At 41.9% G+C, this 20,257-nt stretch overlaps 1 protein-coding gene and 2 long non-coding RNA genes across 10 annotated transcripts in view; 1 reads left to right on the forward strand and 2 right to left on the reverse strand.

The window, feature by feature from the left end:
- IRF2 (interferon regulatory factor 2) overlaps nucleotides 1-1,634 on the reverse strand; it is a 75,230-nt gene extending 73,596 nt beyond the window's left edge. For 2 of the 7 annotated variants that reach the window (XM_074329852.2, XM_019736120.3), the window contains exon 1: nucleotides 1,428-1,634. The gene's annotated coding sequence lies outside the window, so the exon portion shown is untranslated. Of the gene's footprint in view, nucleotides 1-1,034; nucleotides 1,103-1,150; nucleotides 1,270-1,427 lie in introns of those variants that run through there. The other 5 variants (XM_074329850.2, XM_074329851.2, XM_074329854.2 and 2 more) reach the window with 5 other exon arrangements.
- A 118-nt stretch (nucleotides 1,635-1,752) lies between these two features.
- On the forward strand, nucleotides 1,753-11,257 carry LOC148755096 (uncharacterized). 2 transcript variants are annotated; one of them, XR_016019368.1, is made up of 3 exons: nucleotides 1,753-2,982; nucleotides 8,589-8,704; nucleotides 10,953-11,257. It is a non-coding gene; the product is annotated as an uncharacterized LOC148755096 (long non-coding RNA). The 2 variants fall into 2 exon arrangements; XR_016019367.1 differs by lacking the exon at nucleotides 10,953-11,257 and having other exon boundaries at nucleotides 1,753-1,912; nucleotides 2,917-2,982; nucleotides 8,589-10,437.
- On the reverse strand, nucleotides 5,543-11,873 carry LOC141571052 (uncharacterized). The gene is made up of 3 exons (XR_012495552.2): nucleotides 11,283-11,873; nucleotides 10,429-10,548; nucleotides 5,543-7,303 (listed from the first exon to the last, which is right to left on the reverse strand). It is a non-coding gene; the product is annotated as an uncharacterized LOC141571052 (long non-coding RNA).
- Between the last annotated feature and the right edge of the window lie 8,384 nt (nucleotides 11,874-20,257).

Consider the following 20,257-nt stretch of genomic DNA (forward strand, 5'->3'; position numbering starts at 1 on the left):
AAGGGGACAAGTTACATCCAGAAGCCCTCCGAACTTGGAAAGGCCCCCAGGCCCTGGCACGGAGAGCAGCCGAGGGCTGGCGGGCGCCACGAATGGCCACGGCGGGCAGCGCTCGGTGGGCGAGCCCCGCCGATTAGGCGGAAAGGAAGTGGCGGCCGCGGCTTTGCACCAACCATGTTCGGCCGGCGGCCGAATGCCACTCGGGCGCCCAGAACGGGGTCGAAGGGCACGGGGCGGGCACTCACGTCCGCACCCCGCCGCGGCCTGTGCCCCCGGTTTCCCCGGGGGACGCTGGTCCCCCGAGCCTGCCAGCAGGGCGCCGCTCGGTCCCCGGAGGCTCCCCGCCCCCACCTCGCCCGCTCCGTAGCCGAGGCGGGTCAGGCCCAGCGCGCGAGGCCGGCCTGGGGGCGCCTGCAGGGACCCGGACGCGCCTGGCGCTAGGCCGCGGCCAGAGCAGATGACCGCTAGGCGCGGCGCCCTCCCGGGACGCACCACCGGAGCCCCCCGCGCTCCGGGACAAGTGCAGTGACAAAGCCCCTGGGCCAGGCTGGGCGCTGGCCGGCGGGAAGGAGGGTGCGGTGTCCCTCCCGAGCGGCGGCAGCGGTGGCCCAGCCCCCAGGAAGCCGGGCGCGCCGGCGAGGCCCGGCGCCCAGCCCCGCTCCGCGCCCGGCCGCGCGCTCGGGCCGCTGGCACCCGACGCCCCCGACCCTTCCCCGAGCTCGGCGTGCGGGCGAACCCTGAGACTGCCCCGGGCTTCCCATCAAGTTTCCTTTGACCGCGGCGGGAGGCGCCTCTCCCTCCAGGGCTCAGAGCGCAGGCAGCCGGGCGGACGGCGGTTCCTGCTTATTTACACTGGAGGCTGCCTGCAGAGAGGCGCCGCTGCCGGGCACTGAGAAGGACCTGCTCCCCTGCTTCGGACCTGGAGGCGACGGCGTCTGTTAACACGCACACACTCGCACACGGTGATTCTGTTGTAAAAGGAGGCCCGAGTCCAGCGGACCAGTACCACCCCCCCATAAACACACACACAACACCTGGGGCGCAGAATCACACAGAGCAGGTCTGTGTCCATGGAGCAACCTTTCCGCATCTGCAAATCCAAAAGTGAAATTAAACCTCCACCGACCTCCTCCTCCTCCTCCCTCCCTACCTCCTCCTCCTCCTCCTCGCAGCCTCAGCGGACCCAGTAGCAGCAGCAACAGCAGCAGAACCTGTCTCCCCTAAAATCAGATGATCCATAACAGCGCCTACTGTTCATCCGAAAATCGGTATTAATATTTATGAACCCCAGCATTCTCAGTCTGCAAAACATCGTGTCAAAACATCAGGACACCCACACACATAGCCCCTCCAGGTCTCATAAACATGCCCTCGAGAAACACACACACGCACACGCACAGTCACAACTATTATTTGAAAAATGTTACCTCTCAGGGTGCTTTGTCACGCTACCAATACAATTCCGCAAGGTTTAAGTGTTGCTAGGGTGTGTGAAATGGAAATGAAAGCCCGTCAGTTGAATAATCGCAGGAGCAAAACTAAAAGTTAACTCCCCGGCTTGCCTGAGAACAGTCCAGATCGAAAGCAAAACAAGGAGAGGAAACTGCGAAGAGCCGAGGCTGGAAATCCCCCCACCCCCCGCCCTCCTCCCTGCCTGCCTCCCTCCCTCCCTTGCTCCCTCCCTCGCCTCCCCTCTCCGCCCTCCTCCCTCCGCCCTTCCTCCCCAGTGTTTGTTTCAAGCTTGTGCAACCGGGAGGTGGAGGCGGAGGGAGGGCGAGCCACCCCGCCGCGAGGTGCGGAAGTTCGCCGCCGCTGTTCATTGGCAGGCAGCGCGGCTTTCATCATTTCTCGAAAAGTCAATTTCATTTTCACTTCCCCATGTCGTGGCAGCGGGAGCAACAAGCGGCTGCTCGTGAGTCTGTGGTTCGCACACCGGCGCGCTCACACTCGCCGCTCGAACACTCCAGTGGGGTGGGGTGGGGTCCGGAGGTGACAGGGCGCAAGCTTGGGTTCAGGCCAGAAGCTAGAGGCTGTAGGAGAGGGAAGCATCCTAAGGGTTATCTGAAGGTTGGGAAGGAGGGAGGACGAGGGCTTCCGGGGAAGCAAAGGGTTCTTGCCATCCAGTTGGTGGGGCAGGTGTAACTGGTGTTTAGCACCAATGTTTTCAGAGTGAATAAAAATTCACTCTGTAACACTACCCACTTAAGAGTAACAAAAGGAACAATTAACCGACAAGACTTAGATATTAATGCAAGAACCGGGTCAAGTGACTGGCTTCCTGAACCTTATTTGAAACCTTATCATAATTAAGGGTGTAACCATTTGAGGAGCTGCTGCCATCTCTAACACCACCTGGCGCTCAGTTTTTCACCTAGGGCGATAAGGAAGGCCTTTCCCTAGTAACTCAACGGTGGCACACTCCAAGACTGACATGGCCTGTGCAACATAAGTTACCTTATTGCAGGAGGAGATGTGAGAATTTTAATTAAAGATGTCTTGGTCATGGCTGGTACAGAAGAGAGACTTTATACTGTAGTACTTCCAGTTGGGTTCAAATTTGGCCTCCTTTAGTTACTAGTTGGGCATCCTTGGGCAAGTTGTGTAACCAAAAGGCTCCGTTTTCAATGCTGTGAAATGGGGATAAATGAAAGAATGCATGAATACAGGTACAGTGCCTGTCACCTTAAGGTATCTTAGCCCAAACTAATACAATTCACTTGGGACCTACTGGGTTTTGCTCCTTTACTTTAAAACCACAAACTCCCGTCTAATTTTACCTGTTTCTTTCCCTCACTTGCGCCTTTATCAGACTTCACCCAAACTTTTCTACCGAGAGAAAGTCCCTTCCTGAGATGCCATAGCTATTTATATGTAAACATGTCTTTAAAATCATAACAACATCCCTCTTTGTCACAGAAATATTGAATTCTATGGACTGGAAAAAGAGAAGTACCGAAATATGCAGATGCAGTGAGGAGACAGGTAGAGTTCAGGCTTCTGTTTTGTGGTGGTCTCAGAAGTAGATCTCACATTTCTTATCCTCTTTCATATAATCCTATCTGACACAGCCACTCACTTTCTAATTTTAGATAGCAGTGATCACTCCAGGCAATTAGAGTCACTATGTACAAACTCTGTAGGATAGTTGCCACTCTACCCACTGATGGACCCAAGTTAAAAACCCAGTCATTCTTGATGTCTTCTTTCCCCCAACATACAGTAAGTCCTCATCAACGTCCTCATCAACGTTGTGAATAGGTTCTGAGACTTTAAGTGAAACTACGTATAAATAAACCAATTTTACCACAGGCTAATTAACAAACAGTAGCATCTTATCAACGTCATAATGAAAGTGTTGAACTGAACGATGTAATTCAAGGACTTGCTGTACTTCCCATCAGTAGTATCCTATTAACCTGTGGGTGCTACACCCAGATATCTCTGGACCTGGCCCCTTTTCCTCCCCGTTGCGTGTCCTTCATTCAGTTATTGCAGTGGCCTTGTAACTGTGCTTCCAGTCTCCGAACTCTAAAACCACATGGCTGTCCCAGTTAAGGGGCAAATTAAGTCCAGATAAGGCTCAATGCTCCTAACTCCGCCCCTCAATCAAGTCCATTTGACAAAACATGTAAAGTCCGTTATAATCTGGCCCCAAACTCCTTTGCCAGCCACATGTCCTGCTACTATCCCACAAGCCCTACATCCCTCCCTTGTCAAACCAGTTGCCATTCCTTTTGTTAAAAATATAGCCATCCTTGTGTTCCTTGTTTTATCTTTAGCATGGCACCCAGCACATAGGCAAATACTTGTGAATTAATCATTCCTTGCCCTTGATTCTCATAAAATAGTTTAGACTTTATCAGAGTATTTATTTTCTTAATGTAAATGTAATTGGTATTTATTATACAGAATGCACAAAATACAGAAAAGTTAAAAGAAGAAAATCCGCGTGAAATCTTAACAGTCAAGAATAGACTGGTTGATATTTTCACATTGTCATGCAGGGTGGCCTGCGGGGTCTCTGGTCCCACTCCCCACACAAGAACGCAGAACATGGTGAGACCAAAAAGGAACACCTATGGAGCCATAGATAGAGGAGTCATACCACTACATTCTCGCTGGCGGCTGGGTTGGAGACACAGGAGGCAGGAACCACACTATCCACAGCCTGCCGTCCATTTCTCTGCAATCTGCAACCCACACTCTGCCGTGCTAACTGCAATCCGAGCTTGCCAGCCACCATCTTCTTGCTAGCCCCCATTTGCTGCTAGCGTAGCCACAGCAGTTATATTAGTGGCCAATGGCTCACTGGTTACAGCTGACGGCCAACGAGCCACAGCGGATGGCCGTCCAATCACAGTTGATGGCCATTTACTACCTGAGCCGGCACCTTTCCACGTGAGGGTGAGAGCCTGCAAACTGCACTCCTGGCTCTGTCCCCACACACATATTTCCTTCTAGTGGTTTTTCTAGGGAGCCATTTCCAGTCACTCACATCCTGCCCAGTCTTTCTCTATCATTTAGTAATGCCCATCAGGCTCCCTGTTTTCCAGGATGCCTGTGTGACATCCCTCTGTCCTGTTCTATTCCTTGTCTGTCTCCTCTTCTGCTGACAGCCCCCTAAGTTATGGTGTTTCCAGACCATCTATCCTGAGCTCTGGATGCATAACCTCCTAGATGTGCCTCAGGTGTAACAAGTTAAACACCTAAAACTAAACTGGTAACACCTTTCCTTGCAACCTTGTCTTTGTCGCTTCATTCATCAGCCAGGAAACTGGGAGGCATCACCCGACTCTAGCCTTTCCTGAGCCCCTGGGAGCTCCCTGAGGGCACAGGTATTGTTTCCAATTTTCCAGGCCCCTAAGCTCATAAAGCATAGAATGAATTTCACTCTGTTCTTAATGCCCTTAATGACATGTCACTGCAGACCAAAAATGTAAATACGCCCCCAAAATCCACGATATTGATGTACACAGAAATATTTCTTAGCCCTTTGATGAGATGCATATCGTCATAAATCTCTGAAAAAATGCATCGATATAGCCAAATATAACCATTTTTGAAAGTTTCTGGAAAAGTAACCTTTGCCATACCAAGGAAATCTGACCAAACACCTTGGTCTAATACAAAAACCACTGTCTGAACAGTATTGTGTAATGAGACTAGAGTGATCTCCTGTGAGGCACATTGATGTATCAGCTGTGGAATGAATGGAACATCCTAAAAAAAGATCTACCCGGATGCATTTGGTCTAATTCCTTTTTAGGGGAGTCGAGTAAGGCTAGTGATTACACGGGCAGTGCAGTAGTGCAGTAACTGATCTGTCCGTGAATGGCTATCAACTAGGGAAGAAATTTAAATATACATTCAAGGTTAACCCCTTTCAAATGGATTTTTAATGTACTTTTCTAAAAAATGAGAATAGATTCATAAAATCATTCAAGTAACAAACATTTATTGAGTGCTCAGGAATTTTGCACAGCCCTGGGAATACAGCAGTGAACAAAACAAATGAAAATCCCTGCCTTGCCAGAAGCTTTCTTACAGTCTAGTAAATTGGCATGTTAATTGCCGTTGTATCACCTCAGTAATGACAGCGACATCACCTCCATCTATAATCACAGCCGGTAGAACTGTACATTAAAGTTAAGAATGTAGAATATGATGGCGTACTAACTAAAGTGTTACGTATTTATAGCTGTGATGAAATGGGTGGCTCCTCATCAGTGTGCCAGTTGAAGCCCAAATTCTCTCCACAGTAGCACTGGTACCACTTCTGTTCTGGCCACTGAGTGTCTCCTCCATGGTGCTATAATTCTGGGGGTTATAAAATGAGAGCAGTTGGCCAATATAAAGCCATACATTATAGTTCTGCATTGCAAAGACTATTATTGTGAAGTCCACGTTGAATGGACATACAGCCAAATTAGATTTTAGTTGAGACAATAGAACTGAGACGTTGAAAAAGCCTTCAAGGTTCAAGGATTATAGGCATCAAGTTGGAGAACTTCTTGACGATTACCTCATGTAGTGGTTTCTTCCATCTTACTAGAAACTCTGAAATGAGGTTCATTTTGTTGCAACTGTTCTCCGAAAATTGTGAACTTAAATTGAGTAATATATTGCCTAATCCTTAGTAAGAAGTATTAATTTTGTCCTGTTCTCATGATGAAGGGGAAAAGACTCTTTAGAATATTTTTTTGCTGTAATTGCTCTGTTCCATCCCAAATGGCTTTAAAATATTCATTACTTCTCTAAGGTGACAAACTATAAAGTAGTGTTTTACGTGTAAAGTCAGAAGGAAAAAGTGTCGATAGTTTTGCCTTGAAGTTCTTTAGAAAGAATTACTATAGTAGTTTCAGGTATTAAACATATTTTAAACAAGAAATAAATGTCACATATGTAATGTGAATTCAGCAAACCACATGATTCACTGGATCTGAATATTTGAAGAATTGTTACAGCTTTCACTATCTCTTTGCAAGCTCCTCACTGGCAGCATGTGAAGTTTGATGACATAAAGTGTGTTCTGCCTCCCCAAACTTCCTAGCGTTTTGAACGATACACTTTTATTCTATTTGAAAATGTTTGGAAATTTGCCAATCAGAAAGACAGAAGAGTGTCATAAAACAAAAAATTGAGAGTATTTTTAAATTTCCTCAGTTCTTCAAAAAACTTTATCGCTGCTAAATCAAAAATGTGCATGACAATTAATATATACTCTTGGTGCTTTGATGCAACTCCTGAACATTTCTCACCCCATTTATTGAGCGCTGTCGTGTTCCAGACATTCTGAGAGCTGCTGCAAAAGCAATAAGTCCCTGGTCCCGGGGAGCTTACCTTCTAGTGGGGGTGATTTCAAAGACAAACAAGCAAACCAATAACATAGTTACAGATTTATGTTTGTGTTCTGAAGAAAATAAACAAGAGCTTTGGTAGAAAATACTGGGGGATCTAGGTTCAAGTTTCCTCAGAGAAAACAACATTTAAGCCAAGACTTGAAGAATAAGAGCATACTGTATTAGCTTTCTGGGGCTGCCATAACAAAGTACCACAGACTAGGTGGCTTAAATAACAGAAATTTATTGTCTGACAGTTATGGAGGCCGGAAGTTCAAATTCAAGGTGTCCACAGGGTTGGTTCCGTTGAGGGCTGTGAAGAAAGGATCTGTTCCATGCCTCCTATTGTCTGGTGGTTTGCCAGCAATCTTGGGCAATCTTTGGCTTGTGGAAGCATCACCTCAATCTCTGCCTTCATCTTCACATGGTATTCTCCCAGGGTGTGGGTCTGTGTCCAAATTTCCCTGTTTTATAAGGATATTAGTCATTGGATTAGGGGTCTACCCTCCAATATGATCTCATCTTAACTAATTACATCTTCAAAGATCTATTTCTACATAAGATCACATTCTGAGGTACTGAGGGGTTAAGACCTCAACATATGAATGAGAGGGTACACAACATAACCCATAACAGGTTAACGGGTGCCAATTGTGACTGAAGCCCCTATGCAGGGGAGAGTGGGGACAAAGACCCTAAAGCAAAATGGTCTGGCATATTCTGGGAACTGAAAGAAGGTAAGTGTGACTTCAGAGTTGTGAAGGAGGATAAGAAGGACACGGGCAGAGGCAGAGGTCAGATCAAGGAGTTTGGATTTTATTCTAATATCAATGGGAAGAGTTTTGAAGGGTGCTGTGATTTTAGAAGGTCATGCTATAAATTTCCCAGTTGTCTCCTCAACATCAATGAAATGCGAGGATTTCTTAATTTGTGGATTTCTTAGAGGAAATTGCAACTGTTCTTTCATTGCCTTCTTAGTTTGTTACATGATGAATTTGCTGAGTTAAAATGCATTTTTGATATTCTGAAACAGTTTAGTCTATTTATATTCCACTTTTGAATTCCTAAGTTATGTACTTATTTTCCTTTAACTTTCTTTCTGATTTCCATCTCCACAAATGGAGCAAAATTTTACTTCATTATTTTTACCCCCCAAAAAAATTAAAAAACAAACAAAAAAGCAATAAACGAAGATCTGTTCAATGTGGATTCCAGGCGCACACTACACACTATTTTCCTCACTGTTTTGAGTGAAGTGATAGTTTTCAGAGATTATGTCACCACAAAATCAATATTCATTCCAAAATTTAATGGTTTCAAATGTAAGTCACTGTTTTCTAAAAATTCTCAGTCTTTTTTCCATCAGAAACTTTATGTAATAATTTTCACAAATCTGATTTTTTGTTAGCAGAACAATGAGCATAAGTAAAATCTTCATGATTTTCCTTGAATGTTTTGTAATTTGAAAGCAAATATTCGTTTAAACAGCCCATCACATATGGGCTGTGGATCCTGGTTTTTGGCACCACTCCATTCTTGACAACATGGAAAGGCCCGCTCTCTTCTGTTTTACATATTGAGGTTCTGATTAAGATTTCATTTAGGGAAAAGTCTCTGTTGTTAGGTTGGTGCAAAAGTAATTGCGGTTTAAAAGGTTAAAAATAATTGCCTAAACCGCAATTACTTTTGCACCAACCTAATACTAAAAAAAGCCACAAAAACTGGCTGTTGATTGTATTTCATTTTCAGATATTCAGATAATTAGGGTTAAAAACCAACCATGAGTGAAAAACTGTAAGACTGAAGGAGAGAAAGAAGTATGGATACCAACCAACCGAAGGCGGTGTGTGTGTCGACACAGTTGGGTAAGCTCCCAGGCAGGTTAGATGGGTTCATCATCACTTGAGTTGCTCAGATTGTCTCCATTGTCCTTTGTTTTTATTTCCTACCTTGATGAGAACTTTATCTTTCACGGGTGCAGAACCAAGAGAACCATGACCACTTGTTTCACAATGTACATGGTTGACGCTATGCTGTTGTAACACTTTGGACAAAACTTTTTCCCTCATTGAGAAATGAGAGGAAAATTATCCCTGACTCTGTCATCTTTCACAATGCTTATAAATATCTTATCAAACACATACTTTTCCTTTTGTTGGTATTTTTGCTTAGGATGAACTTAAGATCAGTATGATATTAGGAAATATCTATGCTACATTGAGGGTAAAAGAAAAATAAAGTTTTATATGTACAGTCTGACCACCCCAAAGATGTTCATATAAATAAGACCAAAGGGAACTACATCAAAACAGTAGTGGTTGTCTTTGAGTGATGGAACTATGGATGATTTCCTATTGAAAAATGCACATTTTTAATATAGATTGTACTTTTATTAATATAAAATGTTAAGTATTTTATAGGTGATTTCAGAAAATTATTTCTCGATACACTTATGATTTTATATAAATTACTTGTAAGTTTTAGCTAGTTCTTTCCATAGGCTTCAAAAAAGAAAGCACTGATTAATACATTTTATATCTCTCACTACATTCTTTTAAGAATTTTTAAATCTTTGTCTTTAAGTTATATAAAAGATAATTTTTTTCCTACCAATGCTAAATAGTTTCTCCCAATCTTTTATCAAAATGTTCATTTTTAAAATGCATTTGTGTTTTTCTGAGCATCAAATATTGACTCCAAAAGAACATATAAGAACAAACTTATAAAATCTTTCCTAATTATAAATTTTCATTTCCCTTACATGCAAATTTCAGTTGCTATATTTTTAGCCATCAAATTTAAATTCTTAGATATCACACATGAATGAGAACTCTAAGAAAAATAAACTTTTATGTCAAATTTGTTCTTTTTGCCTTCCTTTATTCTTGCTCTTTCATATTTAGTCATCATATTTCCTATTTTGTTTGCTCAATTTCCACATACAAGCAGATTAACAGAAGGGAAGAGAACACATCTCATTTGAGGACAGTGGAGAAAAGGATCTCTCTCTCTCACACACACACAGCAGAGTAGGGTTCTCTGCGTGCAGATACTCATTTGGAATTCAGAACATTATTTTCCCACAGAAATAATAAACTATAGTAGGGTAAGTATGCGTATATACTCATAGTTGACCTTCATTATGTGTTAAAGTAAAGAGTTTGTGGGATTGCCTGGGAATACACTATTTTATAACATTGTACACATAGAACATTTTCATTCTGAAATCTAAGCAGCTGGTTTCAAAAGAAACTCGGAGAGCACACTGGTTGTGTAGGTCTGGGATAGCAGCTTCGGCAGGGCTATGCTCAGCAGTTTGGAGCAGACAAGGAAGAAAGAGGCCTGGTTCCTGGTTTCCAGGCATTTCCAGTCTACATTGGGAGCAAGACCCACAATGAAAAGAGTATGTCAAGACAGAAATGATATTAATATGTGGCCCCATTCCCAGGCAACATTTTTATACATTCATTTTTCTGTTCATTCAGCACCTGTTTCTTGACTTTATAGTAATTATCTCTCTTTTTTATCCTTCAAATGATATTTTCTGATATAAATAATATAGTATAATATTAGAGCAATACAGACTTACTAGTAGTGATGAAATCAGAACTTGAGTGTCTTTCAGAACTGAATGATGGAATAAACTGTGGTTGATCCATTCTATGGGATGTTATGCACCAATAAAAACATATTAAGAATATCTGTTGATCTGGAGAGAGGATTAGGATGTATTATAAAGAATAAAAGTCAAGATGCAAAGAAATGTTCACATTATGATCTTTTTGCAAAGACAACTGTGACCGTCCCCCCCAAAAAAAAGTTTGAATTAAAGAGGACGAAGGTGTGTATACAAAGCTGTTAGTACCGCTCACCTTGAGGACAGGTGGATTACTAATTTACTTCTTTACCTTTGTAGTGAAAAATGATAATTTTAAAACTGAAAATTTGGAAATATATAGCATATTAAAGAGAAAAATTAAAATCGCTTTGGTTATCTGATTTCTATTTTGTTAGGTAATATGTGGGTGTGGGTGTGTGCGCACGTGTGAATTACTGGATAGTTAACTATAAGTAGATTTTTCTTGACTGTCCGCTATGTTTGTGTCACTTCAGGAGCCGCCTGGCAAGAGTGCTTTAAGCCAAAGCCACCCTAGAGACCCATGATGGAGACATTTTTAAGCAGGCAAACATTTCAGTTCCTTATGGGATCTGCCTGTGCTCCCTGTGGGAAAAGCCCATTTAGCCCTTTCTGTAAATCTCTGCTATCTCAATGGCAAGGAAGGGTTTCCTAACGTGTAAAACTGGGGGACTAAAGGACTGTTGCTCTCATGCCAGCATGAGCCCTGCTCTCATTAAGGGTTCTCTGCTTTATACTGATGAATTCTCCTCCATCATCTTAAAGATCCAACACAGCTCCCTTCCGGGCCAGCTGGATGTACTCACAGGAAGGAAGCTGGGGAGTCCAGCCCCCAGAATGCGCTTTCACAAAGTGCTGTGTACATTTCTGCTCAACACTGCTCACGAGCCCATGACACAAATTCAGCGGCTTCAGGAAAGGTGGGGATCTTAGTCCAGTGTTCTCTGTACCTCTTCTGAAGAATTATTCACCAGGAAATAGATGGCCATTATGTCAACATGACACTTTCGTCAGTCAAGCACAAAAGTAAACAATTCCAGATGGTAAACAATGAAGCATAGTGAGGACTACGAAAGGAAAGGCTCAGTAGACTTCCCACAGGTAGTGGGATGGAGCTCTACCTTAATGAATAGGTTAAAAATTAAATAGAGGTGTGTGTGTGTGTAATAGCCAGCTCTAAAAGGCCTTCACAGAAGCTTTCAGACTTTAAAATGTCCTCGTATCCCACAGAGAACACCCATCTAACAAACTCATCTGGTCCTATAGTCCAAGCCAGCTCTGTGTTTAGGCCAAAGGGATTTTGTTGAATTAAACATTAAATATATTGCTAGTTAAGAAAATAGTTTTTTTTTTTCCCCATTAAAAATTGGAGATGAGGGTTGGGGGAAGATTCATAGGTCCAACATGTGGAAAAAATATGCCCATTTAACAAGATCTCTGAGGCAGCTCTTCAGCCTCTAAAACTATAGATTGAAAACTACTTTGTTGTGATAGTTTAACTGATTCCTTAGGAATGAAAAAGTTAAGAGTCACCAGATCAGTGCCTGCAGATGTGAATTCCTTGGACCCTCTTAGGGCGTGCCTCAGTGGACCGGCTATGTGATGGTGGTGGACGTACTCATGGGCGCATTCTGGATGCACAGAGGAGTAGCCTCAAGTTAGCTGCTAATTCAGCATTCCACTCACAAGTTACTTTAATTACATGGCTATGTCTGTTCCATGATGCAAAACATCTGGTGCAAACTAAAGAAGGAAATATCTCATGTCCAGATGTTTAGCTTGTGGTCATGTACGCAGAACACCTGTGCACTAAACTTGTATTTTATCCAGATGTTTGGTGGTGCGTGCCTATAACCCTTTTGCTATACAGTTTATTTCTTCCTGTTAGTCAGTCTAAAGCCAAAATTAGATCAAAATTTAATTTACCTCCAAGTTTAGGCCTTAATTGAACAAAAGTAAAGGGATTATAAGAATCTATACCATGCTTAGTCATGTTTTCTGCTATAAAAATATGAGAGACTCTGTTTTTCAGAAAGACATACCCACTCAACCACCTTCTTTCTTGAATTCACCAAGAAACATTAAGGAGAACAGGTAACAGAAATACGTATCCATCATTAGGAAACTAAGAGATGTCTGTACCTACACTATATGGAGACAGAATTCAGAAAGAGGAATAAGCAACTGAGCACAGAGAAGGAAGGTCAAACTTCAAACTTCAGTGCCTACAAAGAGAGTTGGAAGTTTATTTATGACAAACAAGCGAATTTGCCAAACAGAACCCAGAAAAGGCATAGGAATAGAAAAAACCGGGCAGGGGGCAGCAGGATTAAATTAAATGTCTATATAAGGAGCAGTCAGATCCCTCCAGTTCTCCACCCCCATCCAGTTCCCAAGCAGTTTGTTGACTTGTCCTCCCCCTCTATATACTGAGTTTCTCCCAAAACAAGAAGATTGAGGGAGTCTGTATGCTGAACAGTGAAATTTCCACCTCCCTTTCACTGCTGAAACCCAGAACACCAATATCCAGAATAAAATTGCCAGAGAAGAGACAGGAGCATGCTATCCAAGAGAAAATACTTGCAAACAGTGATATTTGGAAGGCCTCAGTAAAAACAACAACTAGTCCCCCAGTGTGCCTCAGTGAAGACCACCGCTCTGTACCAACACATGTACACAGAACTTCTGGTCAGGTCAGTTTACTCTTAAGAGGGAACAAACACCCAAAGGTTAAGAGATATTCTAACATAACCATGATGAAAACAAACAATAAAGAACTCAGAGGAAACAAAGGTGATGCAGAAAAGAAAACTTAAAACTTGAATATCATTTTAAAGATGTGAGAGAAGATTTTAACTGCATTTATGAAATTTTTTAAAAATGATATAAAAAGGAACAATTAAAGAACAAGAAAGGCTCCCAGAAATTGAAAGACAGTAAATTTTAATTTTATAGAATAACTGGAACTCAAGTAAATCTCACATAAAGCATAATAAGGAAATGGGTAATAGAAAAGTAAGGAAAATGGATGCTCAATCCAAGAGGTCCAATATCTAGTGGAAATTCCAGAAAATGAGAATTGAGCTAGCAGTGGACAGGAAATTAGCAAAGGCAGAAGAAAATTCCTCAGAAAATGTTGAGGAACATGACTTTCCGAATTTAAAAAGCACTCCAATGTCTCGCACAACATGTGAATAAAGGTAAGATGTGAAGGTCTACATCAAGAGGATCATCGCAATTAAGAACTAACAGGACAGTTTGGCCATGAAAAAGTAACAAGGACTGGACTTGACCTCCTGCAGTAAACAACTAGAAAACTGGACAAAACATATGAAACAACTGTTCTTAGGCGTTGAGCAATTGGCAGCATTAACTATGATCCTTGAGAAAAGGGAAACAAATGACATTAGCCCTATGGCCACCTGTACTTTCTGTTGGAGGCAATTTCCATAGAGCAGCTGCAGTATTGGGGAGACCCAAATAGAACCAAGAAAGGGAGTGAGGAAATGAAGAAAGATCAGAGAGGCTGAGGCAGCTGGAAGTTGTAAGGCTTAAGTTCTCAAAAAGATGTAGTTTACACAGAAAAAAAAGCCCCAGAAATTTGTATGGTCCCCCTTAGTGTTTGCTGAGTACTGGACCAGGCATGTGGAAATCAGGATTTTAAATGCTGGAAGATAATGACTGGGGCCTGATAAACGAAATATTCCCAGAGCTCACACAGACTTTGGAATTGATCAAGTTCCCAACAACCAACGTGAAGACGTCTTACCGATCATCTGACTCTCTGGTTGGGCTGAACAATCCCTGAAGTGAAAACTTTCTATGAGTCTTAGCAACGCTTAAACACAGGTCTTAAAGGGATAAAGCTGACATACAAGCAAAACTGCCTGCCTAAACAAAGCCCAAAACTCATTAAAGTAAGACAAAAAACAAACACACAAAAATCCAGACGTTCAACAACATAAAATACACAATGTCTAAAATGCAATAAAAAATGACTAAATATGTCAAGAAGTAAGAAAATATGATCCATAATCAAGGAAGAAAAAAAACTATCAATAGGAAAGGACACAAATAAAAGCCACAGTTGATGGAATTAACAGAGAAGGATGTTTGTCAAAAGCCATTATAATTGTGAACACCTATTTAGAGGAAAATATGAACCTAGTGAAGAAATAAATGGAAGCTATTGAAAAGAACCAAATGAAACTTCTAAGATTAAAAGGATACCAGCTGAAAGGAAAGTTTCACTGGATGAACCCACACCCAGATGTTGGTTTCTAAATCCACTCTCCAATCAAAGAAGCCAGGGCTCCTTGGAGAACTGATGGATTCTAGGGCTGGGGCTGGGAATATGCAAGGTAAGCCTGGTGCCAGAATGTAAGGAAGTGCTCAAAAAACAAAATGAAGGATGTATGGCCAAGGGATACAGGAGCCAGCTGAAAGGCCTATGCTGCTGAAACAATTTGAACAAACAAATAAAGAAGTATTAGATTATAGCAAAGTATAAGTGTCTATGAGCCCATACTGATATAAATCGATGAGAGAGAGAGAGAGGGAGAGGGAGACAGAGAGAGAGAGAGAGAGAGAGAGAGAACCCATATAGAAGAGTAATAAATAATTTTATGTAGGTACTCTTCCCTCAAGAAAGTAGAACATAACTCCCACCCCTTAAGGGTGGAATGCACATGGTGTCTTCTTCCAAAGAAGGAAATAGGAGGGAAAGGAACTTTACAATGGAGAAACCTTACAAACACTACCTCAGACAGGTAAATTAACATCACCAGTGACAAATCCTGTTGACAGCATGGACGCTTAATATGATGTGATGAGGATGACACTTTACCCCTGTGGTCTTCCTCGTAACACCAATGTGGTAGGCAGAATAAGGGCCCCAAAATGTCCAGGTTCTAAACCCCAGAACCTGTATATATTACCTTATGACAAAAGGAATTGCAGATGAAATTAAGGATACTGGACTTTGAGATGGGAAGATTATCCTGGATTATCTGGGTGGACCCAACCTAAATCTCATGAGTCCTTAAAAGTGGATACGATCTATCCTTACTGGCTCTGTGGTCAGAGAGAGATGTAACGATGGGGAAAGGGTCAGAGAGATGGAAGGATCAGAAAGAGTTGCTGGGTTTGTAGATGGAGGAAGGGACCATGAGCCAGGGAGTTGTAGATGGCCTCTGGAAGCTGGAGAAGGCAAGGAAACAGAATCTCCCCAGTGCTTCCAGAAAGGAACACAGCCTTGCTGACACCTTGATTCTGGCTCAATGAGACTCAAGTCAGTCTTCTGACCTATAGAATTGTAAGTAATAAATTTGTGTTGTTTAAGCTACTGAAGTTGTAGTAATTTGTTACTGCAGCAATAAAAATCTAATATGTTTGGTTTACCATGAGGAAAATAGCAGACAAACCTAAACTGAGGGACAGTCCACAAAATACCTCCTCAAAACGGTTAAGCTCATCCAAAACAAAGAAAGTCTGAGAAACTGTCACAATCTAGAGTAGCCTAAGGAGACAGGATAACTATTAGTTGGTGCAAAAGTAAACCTAATACATATGATGTGGCATCCTACATGCGAAAAAGGACATTAGGTAAAAACTAAGGAAACCTGGATGAAGTATGGGCTTTAGTTAACAGTAATGCATTGGTGTTGGTTCATTAGTTGTAACAAATGTAGCACAGTCACGTAAAATGCTAACAATAGGGAAAACCGGCTGAGGCATATACAGGAACTCTCTGTATTCTCTTTGCAATTTTTCTGTAAAGCTAAGACTTTTCTAAAATAAAAGTTTATTTTAAAAAATTCATTGGATAGGATTAGCAACAGACTAAATGCAAACAACCAGGAAATATGAGGTCATAGCAATACAATCTATCCAAAATCAAGCACAAAGATAAAAAGAGACTGAGAGAAAAAATAAACAGAGACTGAATGACCTCTGGGACATGCAAAGCAATCTGACATGCATATAACTGAAGTCCCAGAAAGAGAGGAGAGGGGAGACCAGAAAAAAAATCTTTGAAGAAATAATGACCAAAGATTTTCCAAGTGTAATGAAAGCCACAGATATAAGAAGCTCAACAAACCTTAGACAGGATAATCAATCAACAATCAATAAAACACACTACAATAAAACATACTAAGGCATATCATTAACAAGTTTCTGAAAACACATGATAAAAGAAAAATCTTAAAAGGAGCCAGAGAAGAAAAACATACCATATATATGGATATATAATAAGATATCTAGATATCCTAGAAACATACCTCATCCCAACTTCATGGTCCTATGTGGTCTTGGATGATTTATCCCTTTTTCCAAGTTGATAATTTGCCAATATCAGGCAAATTCCTGACTTTGGTGTTTCTTACATCTTAATTCTTATTCAATGTCAGAAGAGATCAAGAGATTGGGGGGAACAGAATGACACATTAAGACTAGTTTTGTTTGTTAATGATGATAAAATGACCAGGTAAGTTTGTTTTTTCTTTCTTTACCTAAGGATAATTTTTCTAAACCTTTTTGACACATTAGTACTTTTAATGATCACAACTAAATAGATTAAAACTAAATGTGTTTTTCAGAGCAACAATAAGTCCAATGATCTTGGCAAACCTTAAACAGTAGAACATGTTTAGCTATTTCATGTGGCTCAACAAAAATATAAACATACACCCACATATCCTATCACAGGGTTAGTAACAAAACTGAAGCACAGGTCTGCTCACTTTTAATGGTATTATCTGACCTATTTTTAGTAGAATGATCCATTTTTCTGACAGTGGTGAGAGATTTGGACCAAACCAATATTCCCAGCCTTTTTACCACCAAAGAAGGAAGGAGAGCATACAGAGCTAACATTTGCTGCGTCCTTACTGTGTACCAGGCACTCCGCTGGGCGCTTAAACCCCCATCACTCCACTAAGTCATCCCCTTTGAGGCTGGGGATCTAATTCCCATTTTAGAATTTTATCTTCTCTGCCTGGTCTGCTGGAGCAGGCTCCTTCCTGGTATCTGCTTCTACTTTTGTTTCCTGACAGTCCATTCTGGACTCAGATGCAACAGAGTATTATTAAAACATATCAAGCCCTTCAGGCATCCCCGTAGCAATTAGAATAAAATCCACACTCCCTTCAACAGCCTACAGAACTTCTGCAGATGGTCTGGCCGTGCCTACCTAACTCTTATTTCTTTTTACCTGGAACTACTGTCTTTCCCACTCACTCACTATGCTTTAGCCCAGGGGTCAGCAAACTGCAAACCCCCAGGCAAAATTCAGCTGATTGCCTGTTTTTGTACAGTCCCTGAGCTAAGAATGGTTTTTACATTTTTAAACAGTTGGGAAAAAAAATCAAAAGAAGAACAATATTTAGTCACATGTGAAACTGATATGCAATTCAAATATCAGTGTCCATAAATAAAATTTTATTGGAACACAGCCACACTCATTCATGTATGTATTATCCAGAGTGACTTTTGTGCTACAACAGCTGAGTAGTTGCAACCAAGCCTGGATGGCCTACAAAAGCTTAAAATATTTACTACCTGGCTCCTAGCAAGAAAAGTTGGCTAAAAACTGCTTTAGTCACACTGATCTCTTTTCTGTTTCTAAAACTCATCCTGTTCATTCTTTCTATTTCCCATTTCCTCTTCCTGGAATGTTCTTTTCCAGATCTTTGCATGGCTGGTTTGCTCTTGTAAGTCTCACTTAACATGGACAAAAGCAACAAAAGAGATACAGCTATCAGGCTGGATCCTATACCAGGATGAGTCTTTAATCCTTGGATCGAGAGATTAGATTTGAGATTCTTTCCTTCCTCTCTGGCAGTAGCAAGAAAATGAGCAGCTTCCTGGAGAGTGGGGTCGTGTGTCGTCTCTGAACTCTACTGACCTGGTGATTCCTTCTGCAGTCGGTGTGAATGGATGTTCCTTACCTGTTGCACGCAGGAGACGGAAAAAGCTGGAGGAAGAGACTGTGTGTTCCATCTCCTAGACTCAAGGGGACAAAGGAGGCCTCAGAGACTCTCCTCATGGTCATTTCAGCCACATCTCCATCACATTATAGCCAGCAAAGCTGTGTTCACAGCCCAGAATTCTCGGTGTAATTTGGGGACGTGGGAACTACAAAGGTTTTCTTTCATCATAGCACAGTGGTCCACAGGAGAAGTCAGTAGTCAGCCTGGATAAAAGGTAAATAAATTTAGCATGTGGTGTAGTCAAAGCTCTGAAGATCTCCGTTCTCCTTCAGCTGCAGGACCGCGCAAGTCATTTGCCCCTCTGAGCCAGTTTCCTCTTCAGTAAAATACTAACTTAGAGGTTCTTAAGGATCAAATAAGAAACCATTTGTAAAACTGCTTTGTAAACTATGTCTTAAAGAAATAGAAATTATTTCACTTGCCCTCTCCTAGTACCATGAAACAGAAATGCCAAATTCTAATTAATAAATGCCACTGTGACAATCTCCATAATTTTGCACATATTTTAAAACTATGAGTTAAATTGGTATGTCCTTAAATGTATTATTTTTTTCTTAAAATATATAAAGAAAAGATATGAATACGATTTTAAAGGATGTAGGCTTAAAATGCAAACACATTCTGTGAGATGCAGGGGGCAGTCTGTCCGAGGCAGAGGAGAAAGGGAGATTCTGAATAAAAGCTGCAGACATAACAGATTAAAGCCAAGGCAGGGAGAGAAAGGCATCGATATTTCCTCTCACATTATGTCACACTTTTAATTTAGAAACAATATATTTCTCAAAGCAATTCGGGGAGTGGGGTTCACTGTAGGGGTTGTTTTAGTGCAACTGAAAGTACCGAGTACCAAGGGGAACATTCCGACAGAGGCTACTGAGCGAACTTTTGAATTGGGATTTAGAGGAAAATGCAGTAAGTCTGCAGAGAATGAGGACAATTAGGCTGCTTAGGTTGTGCTTAGGCTGCTTTTAACATAAACCAGCATCTCTTTTAAGACCTGTGTGAGGGCCCTGGCCCTGGAATCGGGGGACATGGGCCCAAGTCAATGCTCTCACACGTCTGAGCTGTGTGAAGTTGCTCTCTGCAGGCCAATTTTCTCATCTGTAGAATTGGGACTGGATGCTGTATCACAGGGTTGTGGTGAGAAGTAGAGATGATGGATACATAGCAACGTGCCCTGTGCCCTGTTCACGGGGAGCTGTTGTGACTGTTCTAACGTGCTGGGCCAGTTACTACAGAGATGTACACTTCGTTAAAATAATACAATCTTCACTAATCTGCCAACACACCAGTGTTAAAGCATAGCTGATATTAGAAGCTAACAGATCCTATCCCGGGTACCTAGAAATGATTCGCGATAAGAACTACAAGAGTAGACAGAACCATCTGCATCCCCAGGTATCTGGGAGCAGTGAGAATCTTCCCTTGGCTAAAGCGTGGAAGTGGGTCTAGGGTCTGACTCAGAAAATTCTTACAAGGTCAGAGCCACAGGAATTATTCAAAATGAGACCCAGGACCTCGGGATAGAAGAACCTAACCATAGTCAAGAAGGAAAGCCAGGGGCGGCCGGATTGCTCAGTTGGTTAGAGCACGAGCTCTTAATGACAGGGCTGCCGGTCCCATTCGCACATAGGCCAGTGAGCTGCGCCCTCTACAACTAGATTGAAGCATAACGACTTGGAGCTGATGGGCCCTGGAAAAAAACACACTGTTCCCCAATATTCCCCAATAAAATAAAATAAAATTAGAAAAGGAAGAAAAAAAAAGAAGGAAAGCCAAACGCTGAGTTA

The sequence above is a fragment of the Rhinolophus sinicus genome, chromosome 16 (assembly GCF_057876585.1).
Source record: "Rhinolophus sinicus isolate RSI-liver-muscle chromosome 16, RSI-T2T, whole genome shotgun sequence".
NCBI classification, from domain to species: Eukaryota; Metazoa; Chordata; class Mammalia; order Chiroptera; family Rhinolophidae; genus Rhinolophus; species Rhinolophus sinicus.